Source organism: Rhinolophus sinicus, linkage group LG10 (genome assembly GCF_036562045.2).
Source record: "Rhinolophus sinicus isolate RSC01 linkage group LG10, ASM3656204v1, whole genome shotgun sequence".
NCBI lineage: Eukaryota > Metazoa > Chordata > Mammalia > Chiroptera > Rhinolophidae > Rhinolophus > Rhinolophus sinicus.
This window is the reverse complement of record NC_133759.1, coordinates 55,437,444-55,455,867: the sequence shown is the minus strand read 5'-3', so window position 1 is coordinate 55,455,867 and position 18,424 is coordinate 55,437,444. Positions and strand designations below refer to the sequence as shown.

Sequence of the window (18,424 nt, the reverse complement as noted above, 5' to 3'; positions counted from 1 at the left end):
CCTAAGTCCAAAATGCAAAAGCATAGTATTGTGTTTTAAATATAATTTTAAAATTAAAAATAATTTGAACATTAACATCATTAGCTAATGGTTTTTATCTTCTTCTGGGACAAAAGCATTAAAATTCAATTTATACTAAACATTTACTTCTCATACAAAAAAATGGTCATTAACATTTTCCAGTTAAAAACATCTAACATCCTACTGGGTCAAATAATAAAGAAGATAAAGGTCTGAAAAAAACATGAAGTAGAAAAGAAATGAAGCTCAAGGATATGATATATATAGTAAGCACACAGGTCTAGAGCAATCAGTAATTCTTACCCATCATGTTTTCAGCCTAAACCATAGTTTATATTCAAGAACTAAGGAGGGGGTTGATGTTAGATTAATTGATGGACGATGCCATTATGTAAGGTCATTAAATTGAAATAATACCATGATTATAACAGTGTATCATCACAAGTTGGTTCGATCAGACCATTAGAAGTTTCCCAGGACATGTTTTTGTTGTTTAAACTCCAACACAGGCATCCCTTTTACATGAACTGTTTTCTCTTCAACTGTCTCCTTTTCCTTCTGATTTGTTAAAGCCCTCCGCTCCAAATCTCAATGAGATGTTCTCTCCTTTACATCTCCTCCTGATCTTTCTGGTACTTTATGCTGCAGAATTCCCATAATTTCACCACGAGATACTTCCAGCAGATTTCTGCTATAACTTAGCGCAGGAAAGAAAAATGGATGTAGTTTGGGATTTTGTAAAGGATAAAGGGAAATATCTTACGAGTGTAGGTAACTGAAAAATCTTCGCCTTAAATTCCCCCCTTGCATCTCCTGAGTCCAGTCTCCCCTCTCCAATCTCACCTGTGCCATTTTTCAGGGTTGTAGGAATCATCTCCCCCATGAGCCTGTGCGCGTCCCTACTGCTTACTTCATTGAACAGAAAAGCTCTACAAGCTCTGCTTTCTCCAGCGACCCAATCCATTCCTCTTTGCCCAGGGACACTAAATACAAGTTGGCTTATAAGCTGGCCTTGTGTGGGAAATAGACGTCCCTTTAAATTCAGAATCATGGGAGACAGTCACTCTATGAACAGAGTGCAATATCTGAGAGCAGCAGATTCCTACAGCACCCCTCATGTTTGCTCTGAGTGATCAGGAGAGCTGCATGCCCTGTATACACTGAAGGGCCTTTGTTTCGTTTCCCCTCACTCTCAGAGTGCAGTTGAATGTGACGAGTTAAAACAGTGTAAGGTACATCTCCACAGTCCTTCTACAGTGGGGGAGAAAGTACAGCAGTGAGCCTTGGGGCTAGAAATTATGTTAATTAGAAGAGCAGCAGGGCACAGCCCCAGCCTGTGGGAAGAAGAGCCCCTGCCCCATAGGACAATACAACAGCCTTGTTTATTACACTGCTTAATTGCCATTGCAATACCCAGCACTGATTTACTAGGGAGATCTCAGGCAGACCCTTAGAAGTGCTGCTTGGTATCCAGGAGTGTTCACATTCCTACAGAGGCAGTGAGACAAGAGATTCTCCCCAGTTTGTTTTGTTTTGTTTGTTTTTTGGGGGGGTGGCTTTAGAGAAGTTTCGGGTGCGTAGCAAAACTGAGAGAAAGGTACAGAGATTTCCTATATACCCTGTCCCCACACATGCACAGCCTCTCCCAATATCAACATCCCCAACCACAGTGGTGAATTTGTTATAACTGATGAACCTACACGGACTCATCATGATCACCCCAAATCCATAGTTTACCTCAGGGTTCACGCCTGGTGTTGCACATTCTATGGGTTGGCCCAGGTGGAATAACAGGTAGCCATCATTACGGTATCATACAGAGTGTTTTCACTACCATAAACCTCCTCTGTGCTCTGCCTATTATCCCTTCCCCACCCGCCAACTCCGGTCAACAACTCATCTAATTTACCTTCTTACTGCCTCTAATCGCTTTGCCTTTTCCAGAATGTCATGTAGGTGGACTCATAGAGTATGTAGCCATGTCAGGTTATGTCCAGGTGTCTGAGTACCAAAAGACAAAGTCAACAACAGAAAGTCAACAATTCCTTTTCTAACCATTCCCTTTGTCTGAAAGCCTACACCAGTACCTCTGCTCTATTTTTGCTCCTCTGAAGTAATCCTTAACCTTCAGCAGCAGAATAAAGGTGATGCTGGGTGCTGGGAGAGTGAGTGGGGCTCTGACATAACCGGGAGTGAGAGAAGCCTTCTGAAGGAAGTGATTTAAGCTGAGCCCTGCTGCATGAGTTAGACTCTACCCAGGTGTCAGTGAAAAGCAAGGCTGGGAGCTGCGGAAGATTGCCGAGTAGACATGGTTATAGCTGTAGATAAAGGGATTGCAGGGAAATTGTGGACTTGATGTGGGGCAAGGGAGGTACGCAGGGAGAGATCACAAAGAAAAGTCATCGTAGATTCTGGAATGTATCCTCAGACCGATGCAAAGCCACTGAAAGGTTGTCAACAAAGGAGTGACAGTCATATTTCCATCTTTAGAAGATGTTGCAGGCTTCCATGCAAGAGTGGGGTCACAAGAAAGCAAACTTGGAGAGATTTCCCAAGGTTTCCATAGTCACCTATGCAAGAGATGATTAGAGTGGTGGCAGTGAGTATGGGGAGCAAAATGGATTCCAGAGACATTCAGAGGTAAAACTGACATAAGCTGGCTAATGATGAACATGGAGGGAGAAAATAATGCCAGGTTTGGAGCTAATGCGAATTGACTTATGGTTCTTCCATTCATTGGGACAGGAAGGACTTAAAGGAAACAGGTTGGAGGTGTAAAAAAAAAGTCGAATGAGGGGGTGTTGAATACTGAGCTTGGTTTTAAGGTGCCCTGAGGAACACGAGGTGTCAAGGAAGAAGGAGGCTACACGGCCTTTAGGATCAAAAGGGAGATCTCGGCCAGAAATATCAACTGGAGAGCGCTCCTGCGATAGATGGTAATTTAAGCCATTATGAGGTTGCCTGGGGAGACAGTGTGCACAGTGAGCCCAGAAGGAACCTCCAGATAGGTCCTTAGAGGAATTCCAACAGTTACAGGGATTTAATGAATGACAATGGTTCGACCCTTTTATCATTCAGACCCTTGATGTGGTTAACATGATGGCCTGACCACAAAACAGCAAAGAATTCTCCTTCACTGCTCAAAGCAAAATTACCCACAAAAACTTTAAAATCCTGACTGATAAGCCAGGTACTCAGGTTATCCTATGAGGTCAGTGGTGGTTTTGGGGGGTGGGCGGGACAGGCTTGCAGTCCTTCCAAAAACAGCTAAAAATAAGCTGCCTGTCCTTCTCAGATCTGAGAAATAGTGAGATTCTGAATCTACAATTTTTGATTTGGGTTTGAGTTATTTGTTGATACCAGTTACACAGAGAGGACTTTACAGCAACAAACAATTCCATGGGCAACAAACAGAGCACACACTTTCTATACTTGGTAAGCAATCAGTATTTAGTAAGCTGTTGCCAAGGAGAAATCCTTGCACATTCTCCCACAAACATTTTCTGTAGACTGCTCAGAGCCAGGCCCGAAAATGGGCACTGGAGATACACAGGAACATGGAGCGAGTCCTCTGTCCACAGGAAGACCAAGGACAGAGGACACATTGGGCTGCACCCTGCTGCTAATTGATCCAGATCTAAACACGTCAAGAATTCCTACCACCACACAAAGATGAAGAATGTTTCTGAAAAGGCTGCCTGAAGAAAATATATAGGCATGATGTGATAAGTACAGTACTAAGTGAAAGGATATATTTCCAAAATAACATAAAGATACAGTCTATAGAGGTTAAAGAAACAAGAATTCTGAGAAAATTTTGAATTTTATGAAATTTTACTATGAATTACTATGAAACCTAGAATACTAAAAGCTATAGTTTGAGGAGACCAGTAAGAAACCAATAAGAAAGGACATCACACTTGCTATACAGTTGTAGAAGAGGCCTCATAGAAAACACCGGACAGACTAGACTAGAAGTGATTGTCACTTCCAATTCTAGTAACTAGGAGAAAGAGTTCAATTGGGAGGGGAGAAGACTCTTTTCCAATAAAAAAGATAAGATCAGAAGAAGGTGAAATAGACTGAAGCATTCCTACTTTCTGCTTGGGTATGCATTATCACATCTGACAGTGGTTAGTCTCTCAGAGCTAATGGACAATCCACTGTCTCTTACACTACTTAGGAAAATTATATTTTTATCCAGTTCCAAGTTCCCTCGATGCAAGTTCTGCAAAGACAGTGACCTGAAAGGGAAAGACGGGATGGTTTGGAGTCTCCTGGGTTCATTTATACAGGAAGTGCTTGTCTCCACATCCAGAATCAAAGGATTACTGCAAAGCCTCCGTGATTTATCCCAGGCCATTCTATTCTTCAACATGAGAATGTTTATGAATACAGCCTGCCATGTAATAGTACCTGAGCTCTCTTTCCAGTTTTGATTCTATTAATAATTTAAACCTAAGGATCTAAAAATACCCAACTGCACATTTCCTGTAGCAGGCAAAAATATGGCAAAATAATTACGAGGGTTGAATCAGCCAGATGAGGTATGAATCAAGATTTCCTAAGTGAATGACGACTTTTTCACCTAATTACGGCAGTCTCCCCATATGGAACACATTCCAGGATCCCCAGTGGATGCCTAAAACTGTCAGGTAGTACCAAAGCCGATATATGCTATGCTATTTTCCTATACATACATACCTATGATAAAGTTTAATTTATACATTAGGTAATTTCATGGATAGAAGATTTGTTCTTACTGTAGATCTTAGCAACCTCAACATATGATATCCTTATTAAGTCAAGAACTTTTCTTTCACTTGAAAGGAAGCACTTGAAGGCTTCTTTTTTGCGTGTCCGAATTGCCGGCATCACTACTCTTGCACTTTGGAGCCATTATTAAGTAAAATAAGGGTTACTTGAACATAAACACATGATACTGTGATAAAAGAGTTGAGAACCTAACAGCTACCAAGACACTAACAGGCTCGAAGCCTATACAGTATGGATAACGCTGGACAAAGAGACGATTCACGTTACAGGTGGAACAGAGGGAAAGCACAAGATTTTTATCATGCTACTAAAAATGGTGCATAATTTAAAACGTATGAACTGTTTATTTCTGGAATTTTCTGTTTAATATTTTCGGACCACAGTTGACCACAAGTAATGGAAACTACAGATTAGGAAACCACGGATAGTGGGGGCTACCACACCAGAGGTGCAAGAAAGCAAATGCAATCTCTCCCTAACACAACCACACGAAGAAAAACTTGTAATAGAGGATTTTTCAAGATATTAATAAAAACCATTTACGACATCATTGCTGCTCCTTAAGTTCTACTTGAGGCTTAAATCCCAAAAGAAATACCAAGAATTACTAGTCTTTTCAAAGGTACCATTTACACTTTTTCTTTCAGCATTTACTTCATCGAATACCTACTCTGTAACAAAAATAATAACAATATAAAACTTTTGCAAGACTGGAACTCGCAGAAGTTCCCACAGCCAAGCAACAGAAAAATACAATAGGAGGCATTAATTCATAATAGAGGTGTAAGCAAAACTGCATAGGTACAACAGGAAACAAGATGGTGGCAATTCAAAGAGGGGAGAGAGGTGGGTGCAAAACGAGTATCAGGAAAGATTGCACAACTCAGGAGCAGGTTCAGAAAGAACTTTGCAGTCCATGCAAAGTAGTTAAGACTTTATCTTAACTGGTCATGCAAAACCACTCAGGGGATCTTGGAGGCAGGGTCCTGATCACCTTTTCAAAGTTTACCAGATGATCTGAGATAGTCCAGGCGGTGGTTAAAAAGCAAAGGCTTAGGAAGGAGAAATGTCCTGGGTTTCAATGCCTGAGCTGCCATTTGGCAACTGTGGGAACTTAGTTTCTTAACCTCTCTCTGTCAAACTCCTCACCTGTAAAATTAGGATAATACTGGTTCCCAAGCAGGGTGAGCAGTACAAAAGATAAACTACATTAGGCCCTTGTGCAGCTGGCATCACGGGGTAAAGGCTGCACGAAACCTCACCTGGATCATGGATTCTCCCCCCTCCAATGCCCAGACCCTGATTCTGCTCCCATACTCAATTTCTGAAGCTACTCTCCTTAATCAGACAGCCTGTATCAGATCCTTTCCTACATATTTGTAACCCTCAAAAAATAAACTGCCACAGAATCATCATTCTGTTACCATCAATAAGAAAAGCTGTATTATAATTTTCCACCTCATTTAAATCCCACTTTTTCCTCAGAGACAAAAAGCCCTTTTATACCCATTTTCGTTGTTTTTAAAGTCAGCGGGTCACACGCTAAACAAGAAAAGACCTTAGGGGGAATTAAAAAGAAAAAAAATCAGGCCTTTGGTCAGACCATTTGAGCATTCCCATTAAAAACCATGACATGTTAAGGTCCCATGGCATTATTTTCTTTATATATTTCGTTAAGTGCCTTTGACTCTCTGGAGTGTTAGCAAGTTGAGCTCTGTTACTGAAAGTGAAAAAGAAATGCTTTGTTCTTTTCCTGACAGCTATATTCCCACTGTGACAAAGATAATCATAGACATTAAGAGTGGTAACAAGCTATTAGATCATCGACTCAGTGGTTCTTCCAAGGAAGGCAAAGAATCTAAAATAACACAGTATCATGACTGCATCCTCAAAGGTAAATACATTAATTCTCACTCCCAATTAACAAGAAGGCTCTTTACACACATAAGCTAAATCCCTGTGTGCTTTATAAAATACTCCAGGTATCCACTGTCAGCCTCCTCTTCAGAGATGGTCAAACATTTCTACATCCTTTCTCTCTCCTTTTCTAAGATGCCCCATCTCTTACTCCCTTGATTATTTTTGCCACTGCAGAACCAGTCGATACCTCTGCCCTTTATTGTATCTATACAATATTTGGAGAACATACCCCACCCATTTTTGACCCCTACACCAACAGCGTGAAAATACAATAAGCTCAATGAAGAAAGGGATTTGGGGGTGTTCTGTGCACTATCGAACTCCCAGCACCTAGAATGATGCCTAGATATAGTATAAGCCCAATAATTCTTTGCTGAAAAGATGAATGAATGAATGAATGAATGAATGAATGAATGAACAGACCACAGTTTCCTTCCTAATTCCTTATAAAACAGGTGCTGTTCTTGCCTAGCCAGCTTTGACTCCTCTCCTTATGATGACACACATGTATTTCCTTTTGGGTAACTATCACCTCAGTCCATACTCAGTCTTTCTGAAAAAGGCAAGTAAGGTGCCAGGACCTCCTCCAAAAAAAGAGACAGGCAGAAATCCAGACCTAACAATTAGACAGACGCATCCCTCTGGATGCAGAGAGAAAGAGAGAGACTGCTCTAACTATCAGACCTTTGCAGGAAATGTTAGGGGGAAAAAAAGCCCTTGTTCCATTGGTATTGCAAGCCACAAGGGTGATTGACTTAAGCCCAGAAATGCTGAAAATCATAACAAGGAAAGGACCCACCTAGAAGGGAAGCCAAAACAGGCAGAGGCACACAAGACGTAGTCAAGCGGAGACCCAGAACCAGCCCAGGACTTTTCAATTACTTCAGTCCGTAAATTCCAATTTTTATCCCTTCACTGAGTACCTCTGTGCACTTTGTCTCCAGCTGCCATTCCCATGTTGCCCAGGCACTGGTCAGAACCATCACTGCAGAAATTCATTCACCCCATGTGTTTTGTTTTTTTTTTAAAGATTTTATTGGGGAAGGGGAACAGGACTTTATTGGGGAACAGTGTGTATTTTTCCAGGATTTTTTCCAAGTTGTTGTTCTTTCAGTCTTAGTTGTGGCGGGCACAGCTCAGCTCCAGGTCCAGTTGCTAGTTGCAGGGGGCACAGCCCACCATCCCTTGCGGGAGTCGAACCAGCAACCTTGTGGTTGAGAGGACGCACTCCAACCAACTGAGCCATCCGGGAGCTCAGTGGCAGCTCAGCTCAAGGTGCCATGTTCAATCATTAGTTGCAGGGGGCGCTGCCCACCATCCCTTGAGGGAAATCGAACCTGGCAACCTTGTGGTTGAGAGCCCACTGGCCCATGTGGGAATCGAACCGGCAGCCTTCGGAGTTAGGAGCATGGAGCTCTAACCCCCTGAGACACCAGGCCGACACCCCCCCCCCCGCCCCCATGTGTTTTATATGTATAAATTCCTCAGGTACAAATCAATCATTGTCCATTCCATCGTAAGGTAGTTTCATAAATTGTTGTGAATTCTCTTTTTTGGTTGTGCATTTTTAAACAATAATTCTATATACATTGAAAAGATACTCATTATACAGGCCAACCACAAAACTGACCTTCAGTCCATAAAAGTTTATCAACCTCTGCAGGCCCACCAATTAGCATGGGATCAAAAGCCCAAATGCTGATATATTTATGCTGGACTAATTATCACTGCAGAAAGAAAGCACTGTCATCTTGGTCAGTCCACTTTGGTGATTTTAAAAAGAAACCTGGGCCTTTCTATAAAGGAATGAATCTCTGCTGGAAACCTCAGAACCTCTTCCTGACTTAACCAGAGCACACATTCCCCAAGAACGGATTTTAACAGAACGCTAGTTCCTTTATAAAGGAGCTGTCACTTCTCATCATACCATGTCTAAATTTGTTCAAATGTTTTCACTAATTTGCAATCATTTGGTAAAAATGTTCTAGAAGAGATAAGATACCAAGAGGAAATCTAATGGAAGAACCTGCTCGTGTCCTACTGATTTACTGCGCTGGAAAAGGTCTTTCAGAGTTGAAAGTAAACAGATGTCTTCAAATTTCTGCAACAGAAGACAGCAGTGCCAAAATGGCACACTGATGTAATAAGCCGTACTAATTACTGAGCACAGGTATTTTTGGCCTCTCATTTACAATCAAGACAGAGCTAAATCCTTGGCAATGCAACCTATGTGTGCTCGGCTTACCTGTGGATAAGCATCCCACTGGGAATAAAATCTGCACACAGCAATTCCTGCCACAGAAAGAACACTTCTGAAGGCAGCCACAGACTCACTACTAAATGGTCCCACAGAACAGTGTGTGGGCAGGGGGGGGGCGAGGAGTGATGGGGGGATCCTGATGCTCTTCCTTCATTCTTCTTAATTATAACCTAAGTCTTTAGAAAATCACTTCTAAATAAATCTTCTCTGCTCCCTAAATTAAAGCCTTTTCTGTACCCCGTTCCAAACCTCTCAAACATACCAGGAATTAACGTTTTTATTTATTGAATTAAAAAGTGTGTTTTGTTCCTCAGCTTCTGCCAATAGTAGAGTTCCTCTCAGAGCACAGCTTTGATTATAGATCTGGTAGACAGAAAACTTGAAACTTATCATCCTGTGTGATTTCATTTATTGCTAGAGAGGGTGGAGCTGATTTGGGGATTAGATGAGGAAGACACAAAATACTAATCCCCAGAAGCACCTTGCGGACCTGCCAGCAAAATCAGTGTTTAATTTTGTGCTGTCTAAATATTTAAAAACTAAATCACAAGTCCAGTATTCTAAATAACACTTTATAGTTTGATACAAAGAAGAAACAAGAGTGAAAATACCTTGAATGAAAGAATGAGTCCATCAATCAAAAAACTTGGCAAGGCAGAGGAAAGCTCATTTCAACAGTGATGTTTAATAACCATCTAGCTTAGGCAAGCCACTTCACGTTTCTGTGCTTTATTTCTCTCACCTATGGGATAGGAACAGTAACATCTGCTACTGGGCCTGACCCTCATGGTCTACATCAGCTTTGATTCTATATTCAGAGTCCTCAGGACAGTGCTTGGATACACAGTAAGTGCTCAACAAAAGGGTAGCCCTTGTTAATTTGAATAGACAAAACTAGTATATCTTCACAGTATGTAGGCACGGTCTACCAGACACAGCTGTAGATGGATCCTTTGCGGTTCAGGTGAGTTCACGCAATCTCCCAGATGGGCCTCGATTTTAAGTTTGTCTTCAAGGACTTTCAGTGTCAGCTGGATCAGACGTTTCACCAGATGTCTGTCAAAGTATACAAAATTTCCTACTAGATTAAGACGTTTCTGATATTTGGTTTATAATGTGTTGGCCAGGACTCAAAACACATACTGATCTCCTGTTTAATAGTCACGAATTCAGATGTGCCTCTGTGCTATTCCATGCAGACATATCTCACAGTACAACCAGGTGAAGGAAAGAAAGAGAAACATATCCATTCAATGGAGGTCTTCTTGAGATACATTGTGACTTAACTGTCATTCCATTCTTTCTCAGCAAAACCACTGCAGTCTGTAGGGCAGATCTCAGGGAGAACTTTACAAAATACTATCTTTGACACCACGGGGAATTTCAGTAAGGGGCGGGGCGGGGGGCGGAGCCAGCTGGCCAAAGACTCCACCTTGTCTGGGTTTCAAAAGGTTTTGATGCAGAAGTTTTAAAATCATACAGATAAATGCTAGACCATGCAATTAATTACAAACAAACAAACAAACAAAAAACAGTCCATCTATCACGGGTAGTAATATATCTCAGAGGAAAAGAGTACAGATTAAAATTGAAAAACAAAACTGTTTCAAGATTATACTTGGGCAAGGCAAAGCCTGACAACTACTGTAGCCATCCCCTCAAGAATTCAAAAGGCTTGAAACCACAGACAATTTGATTATAGTGGAGCATGAGGTTGTCTGGCCCTTTGGAAAAGGGAGATTCAGCCTGTCATAAAGTCAAACTGACAGGGACTTGAATTCATCTTAATTTAGGCTGCGGACTCTCACTGCAGCCAGGCAACTGTGAGCTGAGAGCGGAGCAGGAGGAAACGATGACAATGCCTGACGTGCTGTGTTCATCTACCATACAACGTCACCCACGCATCAGAAGGACATCGCCCTTGCCAATCCTAATTATGAGAGGTCATCAGTCGTAAGAAGCAACCCAATGATAGGGACGCTAATACATGAAAACCGCGCATCATAAAACTCAGCGGCTCTCAACCCAGGGCGATTTTGTTCCCCAGGGGATATCGGGATGACCTCTAGAGAGATGGTCACACTGGGAGGCACTACCCCTGGCATCTAGTGGGTAGAGGCCGAGGACACTGTTAAACCTCCTACAATGCACAGGACTTCCCCACAAGATGCCAATAGTGCTGAGGTTGAGAAACTGATGAATTGTGGTTATTTTGTTTGCTGCTGTAACCCCGGCATATAGGTCTTGCTCAACATATATTCCATTTTAAAAATGCAATTACTTTCAGTGTAACTGAGCTAAAGGAAGTATAGAGATAGCCCCAGGTGACACTACCACCAAAACCCTTGCTGCTCAGTTCGCTCTCTTCTCCAGACTCGGGCCTGGTGATGATCTCCAGGCATGTGTTAAACGTCAGCCACCCAGTCCAACGACAGCACAAGTCCTCTCTTCCATTCACGCTTTGTTCAAAGAGACCCCCACTAAGTGACGGGTATGAACATTTTCCAAGGATCCCATCAAGAGAATGAAGCACTTTACGGCATGATGAGGATGCTGGTAAATCAATGACATTGTGAAAGCCACTCTTTCTTTAAAAATCTATTAATTGCTCTGTGTTCTTCAGTATTGCACAAGTGTAATCCTACAAGGTAAGAACTACTACATGTGGTTTTATTAGCATTTATATATCCACATTTTTAGAAAGTAGGCTCAGAACAACGAAACAATAGGCCCAAAGTCCTAGAAAAGACTAGGGGTAAGCCGAAAACACCAAAATTCTGCCCCCTAATTCAATTCTCTTTATACTACAAATCATCATTTTAAATGTACACGGATCTGTTTTTGACATGGAGATTTTTCTGCATCTGAATGTTTGTGCCCAAACATCAGGAATAAAACTTGTAATGAAAACACAACGACGGATACACAAATCACGTGAATGTTGCAGTGACTTGTTGGCATTACTGGAGTATTCTATGCTGCAAAGCAAAGTAACTGTCTGTATCTGGAGAACACATCTGCTTCCAGACACATGACAAATATCTGTGGACACGGGTCTCCCCACTCTAACTATAAATGATGCCTGTCTCCTGATTGTAAACAATATTCTGGAAGTCTGAAGTGTCTACTTGAAGGAGAAGCTACTCTTTACTTTGCATCATAATTTATCTTTGGGAAGAAGGCTTAGCCTAAGTCCTTTTTTTTCTTTTTTTAAAATCACATTTTTCTATACCCTGGGACAAAAACAAAGGTACTTAATGGAGATATAATCCATTCTTGATTATTTTCAACATTAAAATGAAAACTGACCATATCTTTGTTTCAAGATTTAGAGCAGGGTTTCTACAGTGGAGCAGAGATAAAAATAACCAAGAACAGCCCACGGCTGGGTGACGTGCCTAGAGCTTCTAGTTAACAGCTGTGGAATCTGAGGCTAATTCAAAAACTTCTCTCAGCCTCAATTTCTTCATCCCTCTAAAAAAAAAAAAAAAAAGAAGAAGAGAAAAGAAAAATGATAATCATTATCTATCTCTAAGACAGGTTGGGAGAATGAAATGAAGAATATGAATGAACCTAGCACAGGACTTAGCATAAAGTGGACAATAAATACTTGTTGGGCCTGACTGGACCTCCACTAATAAAGTGTGCCAAACTATAAATGACCAAAGGGGCCAGGCAGTAACAGGGTCAAGGAAACACTGGATGAACTTGGCCTAATTTATTTTCCCTTATTTAATAAGTAGATAAAGAAAATGGGTATTTCACTTCTTAGATCTGCTACTTGGAAGACAACAGCAAATATGTGGTGACAAATAGCAACTAACATGTGGCCTCTGAGTTAGAAGGCAGTAGGGACAAATGTGGACCACGGCTAAGGCAAGAGCACCCATCCAGATAAGGGGAGCAGCGCCAGCTTGGCTCTGGCTAATTTTTGTCATGAATGCAAAGTATCTGATGTTTCAAGAAAAATAAATCTATGTTTTTACATGTTAGATAGCACATCAAACATTTCTTTAAAAATGAAATGTAAACCGACAGGGTGTGAGCCAAACTGTTCAAGACCATCTACAGCCAGACGGCCAATTTAAGAACTGCTCTAAAAGGCCAAAAAAAAAAAAAAAAAAAAAAAGGCAAAAAAAGCAAGGGGATGTTTAACTGGCCAAATTCAAGAGGTCAATTCAGCACACATTCATATTTTAGGACCCCCAAATCATTGGCCTCCCACTGATCCTTTCCCCCTATGAGAAAGCCCTTGTAGAGACTCATGTATCTCAGGCACTGCGCTAAGGTCTTTACCTGGATGAAACATATTTGGAGACAACAGGACAGTGGTTCCTAGAGAGTAATAATTCATTGCCATCTTTGATCCATCCAAGTTTGGGAGATAGGACTTTTCCTTCCCATGTAACACATGAAGAATATACAATGCCATCAGTCAATTTGCCCAAGAGGAACCAATGTGTTAGGATCAGAATGCCAATCAGTCCAACTTCAAGGACAGAATTACTTCCACCGGGCCACATCTGTTTCACCACCATGTACTAAGCATCGATTGAATCCATAGGACTCAATACAAAACAGAATAGAATTTGGTCTCTTCCTGAGTAAAATACATAATCCTCCTGGAAATAATCACAAGACATATATGAGCATATGGCGAATCAGATGCAGAAACAATTAGAACAGAAGCCAGCAAGTGAAAAATAAATCTCAAAACCGCTTTCAGAATTTTCTCACCATTTTGAATAAGAAGTTCTAAAGTCCATTACCACTCAGATTTCATTCCTTCACGCGTGATCTTTGCAATTCGTGCCATACCAGTTTGTCACCCGAATGATTGACTCCGTATTGCCCTATAAAATGACTTTTTTTTTTTTTTAACATTAAAGAAGATACAGAAGATATAAGTCATGCAACAACGTCAGAAACAGGTAGTGATGTGCCCACTTTGGCAACACTTATACTAAAAATGGAAATGATACAGAGATTAGCATGGCCCTGTGCCAGGATGACACCCATATTCATGAAGCATTCCATTAAAAAAGAAACGGTAGTGATGAAGAGACTTGAACCCAGCCAGACTTCCTTCGACTCAACTCGAAAGGTCTCCAGCATTTGATTTTGCTGTCTCTCCACCTAACATGGACACGTTAAGTTCTAGGTACAGCAACTCCATCTCTTTATAAAAGGGCAAGCTAGAATGTTCTATTCCGCTTTCCAAAATAGATCATTATTATTTTTGAAATAGCAAAAGTCAGCATTATTTGGACCCTTGGATCAAAGCAGGAGAATAAAGTTAAACACATCTGTCAAACTTTTCATTTACTATTAATAAAAACGGAAGCTCATGGTTTCAGAAATAGAGTATGGATTACATTCTCCAAAATGCAGCACCTCACTTCTTTCACACGCCCATACCTCAAAATAAAAATCTTAGAAAGTCTTAGGCAATTTCTCCATATTTGCTTAGCATTTTGCTACGGTGAGAGATTTAGCCATATGTGAAGACACTGCAATTTCATTAAGCATTGGCTTTCCTTTAGGCTCCATCACTTACAACTTTTTAGGAGCTCTACAGGTATTCACTCAGCTCCGCTATGCAAGCATCCTGTTTTGAAACTCACTGGAGGTCAGGCGCTTGTTTGAGGTCTGCGTAGCAGCACATGATGTCAAGTTATTCCATTGCGATTTGCAGTCCTACTGTGAATAAGTATAGAGCTGTTTTGCATCAGAAAACCATGTTTTATTTTTAAACGTTTCCTGAAGTTGTGCAAATGCTCCCAACACATTACAAGAGGGACTACCAGTTTGGCCTGATCTGCACAGCGTCCAAACAACTGTCTAAACCAGGAGTGTGGACCTTGTGGCTGTACCAATTTCTGGTTACCCAGGAGCTTCAGTAACATAGAATGACTGAAATGACACATTTACAGTCAACTTCAGCAGGCTATATCACGTCATTATTAATGTCTGAATTTAGTTTCCATTCATACAAGAAGGAGCAGTTTTTACATTAATTACTATGGGATTGAAAAGCCAATGCAAAAATCTGGTCACCATCAACAACTCCTGGATATTGAATCATGAACAGTTAACCAATACTAATACCTCTTCTCATTCCAGAAGATCTACCTGCTCATTTCTTCTAGGAAATAATTTTAATAATTGTCATTTTCCACTTTAAACTCAAGTTTTGTATAAAATATAGCGCAACAGCAACTATGTCAATGGACCACACCCTAAATGAGAAACTGGTGACAGCTTTCATTAGCAGGCCCTTCTGAAAGGTTATTGGGAAAATATAACTAATATAAGTGGGGTACTTATGCATTTCAAACACGATATCCATTATAGAGTGCTGAATGCTAAATCAATTTCCCTTCTCTACTGGCATTTACAGATTCCTTAAGAACACCTAAAATAGAACTTGATTCATAATAAATTTCAATTTACATAAAACTCCAGGGAAATATATGAGCCATACCAAAAGTCTTTTTCCAGATCAGAAAATCTCTAATTTGCAGAATAATATGGTGAAAATACTCTCTTAAAACCCATTTTCAAAGTTTATGGCCATACAAAAAAGTTTATAAACCCATACCATGTGGTTATCCAACCAAATCTGGAAAAAAATTTAAAAGTAAAAAATAAAAGAAAAAAGACTGTGCAAGGGAAGAGGAAAAAGCCATCCAGGGGAAAAAAAAAAAAAAAAATTAAAGCTTTGTTAAAAATGAGCCATTCAGATTTGGTTAACTACAGAGAAAAGAAAGTTAGATTAAAAGGAAGAGTATTTTTAAAACCTTTACTAAGATAACATAGATAACTTCAAACACAGTCTTAGAACAGCAGGAAATCTTAAGTCCAGACAGAAGGAAAAGGTGGTGTTATAGTTTTAAATCCCAATAAAGGCACCCAGGGCAAAATTCTATTCTAAGAGAATTCACAGGAAGAAAACAACAACAACAAAAAAACCCAAGATCAAATGCAGGGTTGTTTTTCCTTTTCATTTACAGCTTAAAAGCTTCTTGGCAATACCAGTAATCTGTCAGAAAGGGTAAAAAATTATGCTTAATAGATAATTTTAAGACTTTACTCAAAAGATGTTAATAAATATACTGGAGCTAATAGTTGGAAGTGGCACCAGCAGTTAGATGGGCACAATGTCCTCCTTTTGCCGTCACCTATTATAAATCTAAAAATATGATCACTCTGGCTGCATGTTTCCTGCCTAAAATAAGCAAGAAGCTGTGAAAATGCTTCTACGTTGCCAGGTCTCAAAAAGAAGAGAGAACTCATAAAAGGAGATTTCTTCAGCTGTCTTCATCAAAGGCAAGTTGGTTTTACATTTTTAAGTGTTTGCTGGGAGTAACAGATATATGATCAACTCCAAATTCTCAGTGAGGATAAGGGGATTTCTAATGGCTTCTAAGTCTCTGGGTCTGAGAACCAGTATCTAAGGATGGACTGGCCCAGAATCTGGGTTTAGTTTACAGGGACTGCAGCTCATCAAGTCCATGACATAAGAATGTAGCGAGGCTTGCGTAAGCTCCCTCGGGATTCCAAAGAACAGTTTGCCACAGTGATGAAGCCAGGTCTGATGGGCACATTCAATCTCACTACTTGCTGACTCTCACAGTTTAGGTCTCCTCCAAGACTGAGATCTTTCAAGGGAAAACACTTGCAACTGATATATCCTGAGTGCTTTCTTTGGACTCTGTATCTCAGCTAAGTGACAGGGGGCAATGATGCACTATTTAGAGACGTTTCCTATTTTAGTTCAGAACATGCTGAGGGATGTCTAAAAAGAAAGCCCCAGTCTGCCTGGGCACCAGATACCTGTGAGGCTTAAAAGCAGGAATTTCTTAAGTGTACCTCACTTTTCTGAATTTCTTCGAGAATCGAGTTTTGCTTCTAAGACAAACATCCTTTTCCTTCGTATAGCTTTTGCAAGGGGATGTTTTCAATGGTTGTTTTGTTATAAAGTTAAACCACAGAAGGTATTCCTTCCCTATTATCACATCTGGTCATTCTCTTCACATGTCAGTTATAAATAACACACAATTTCCACATCCTTAAAGGTCTGAGATATAACCCAGAGCGCTCACAGTGTTAGGAAGAACTTGAAAGTGATTTACCCCCATTTCACAGCAGACACATTAAGGAAAAGGAGAAAGGCATCATTTGAGCAATGTAGCTGCAATGGAAATGAGGCCTTTTCAACACACAGCTCTCCCCTCTGGCCCTCGTTTGTTCCTCCAGCAGATTGGGCACAGTTCTGCTTCGACTGGTGTGTGCACGCATATATACTGCTGTGTGACTGCCAGGGGTGGGCTGCTTGCGTCTAGTTTCTGGCTTTCACTAATCATTTCTTTAGTGCACACTAAAGTGTGACAGCCGTGGGTTGTCCTGGTAAAAGCCGAGCTTCCAAGTCACAGCGGATAGAGTTTAATGACTGCTCAAGAGCATGAGGTCTGGAATGAGACCTTCTGGTACGGAGTCTCATTTCTGAGTAGGAAAACGGAGCAAGTTACTTGCCTTGCTTGACCTCAACTTTCTTGAAGAGGATGGAAATGGTACCTATTATGAAGGGTTATTAAATATTCTAAATGAAGTGTTTAGACCCCTGCCCAGGTCAGAACAAGGCTTAGGCAAGGGTGGCTATTACTAATATAATTTTAAGATATACATACTTAATATAATCAATTGGATTTGAGACATCTTGCAAATACGTAGAAAATATAACATTGTTTTAAAAAGGGAGTGAGGGCACCTGAAACTGAGGCTAGGCAAAAAGAAAAATCAACAGTAAAGCCACTGGCCAAAGTGAATCCCTACATGGCTGCCACTGCACTAACAGCGGCCCCCAAAGCATCACTGACCCAGCTACTCCATATGCCTAGACTCTCTGCCCTACGTCTCCCATCTTCTAGAGGAGGGTCAGGAAAGTTCATGCCTTCTACTTGCAGTGAAGATTATTTATGTGCATTTTTGGTGGGGCAGCCTATGTGGGTGGGTGTGTATGCGCATGTGTATCTCAGCCTCTCTGTGCCGCACAGAAAGGAGCTGCAGTCAAGAATGTGGAGAAGACAAGGTGCTCATCAAAAGCTCATGAAGTAGACTGCTTGCTTTCCATCTGTTACTTGAAAAACTGAGAAGCTATGTTCCATTCTGTAGATCACACTTTTAAATGAGAAATGAGCAAAACTGAAATGTGTTTGGAGGTGAGAGACAAGTATAGGGAAGGACCTCAGCTTTTGAAAACGTGCGACAGCTGAAAGTAATGTGCGTGCTGGGTGGGGGGAACACGGGGAGCGCTGCACCTAGCACCTGACTGACTTCGAACTAAGTAAAGGCACGTACTTGGGATGGGGTTCGATCTGCAAACCCTTGGAATAGAAGGAAGAGCAATGAGAGGGGGGTAAAAGAGGTTTGTGTAGAATTCCACCC

General features: G+C 40.9%; 1 protein-coding gene and 1 non-coding gene across 4 annotated transcripts in view; one reads left to right on the top strand and one right to left on the bottom strand.

Annotated features, from left to right (window-relative positions):
• PTPRG (protein tyrosine phosphatase receptor type G) overlaps positions 1-18,424 on the bottom strand; it is a 692,573-nt gene that overhangs the window by 324,137 nt on the left and 350,012 nt on the right. The window lies entirely within an intron of this gene.
• Positions 13,917-14,020, top strand: LOC141567421 (U6 spliceosomal RNA). The gene has a single exon (XR_012490003.1). It is a non-coding gene; the product is annotated as a U6 spliceosomal RNA (small nuclear RNA).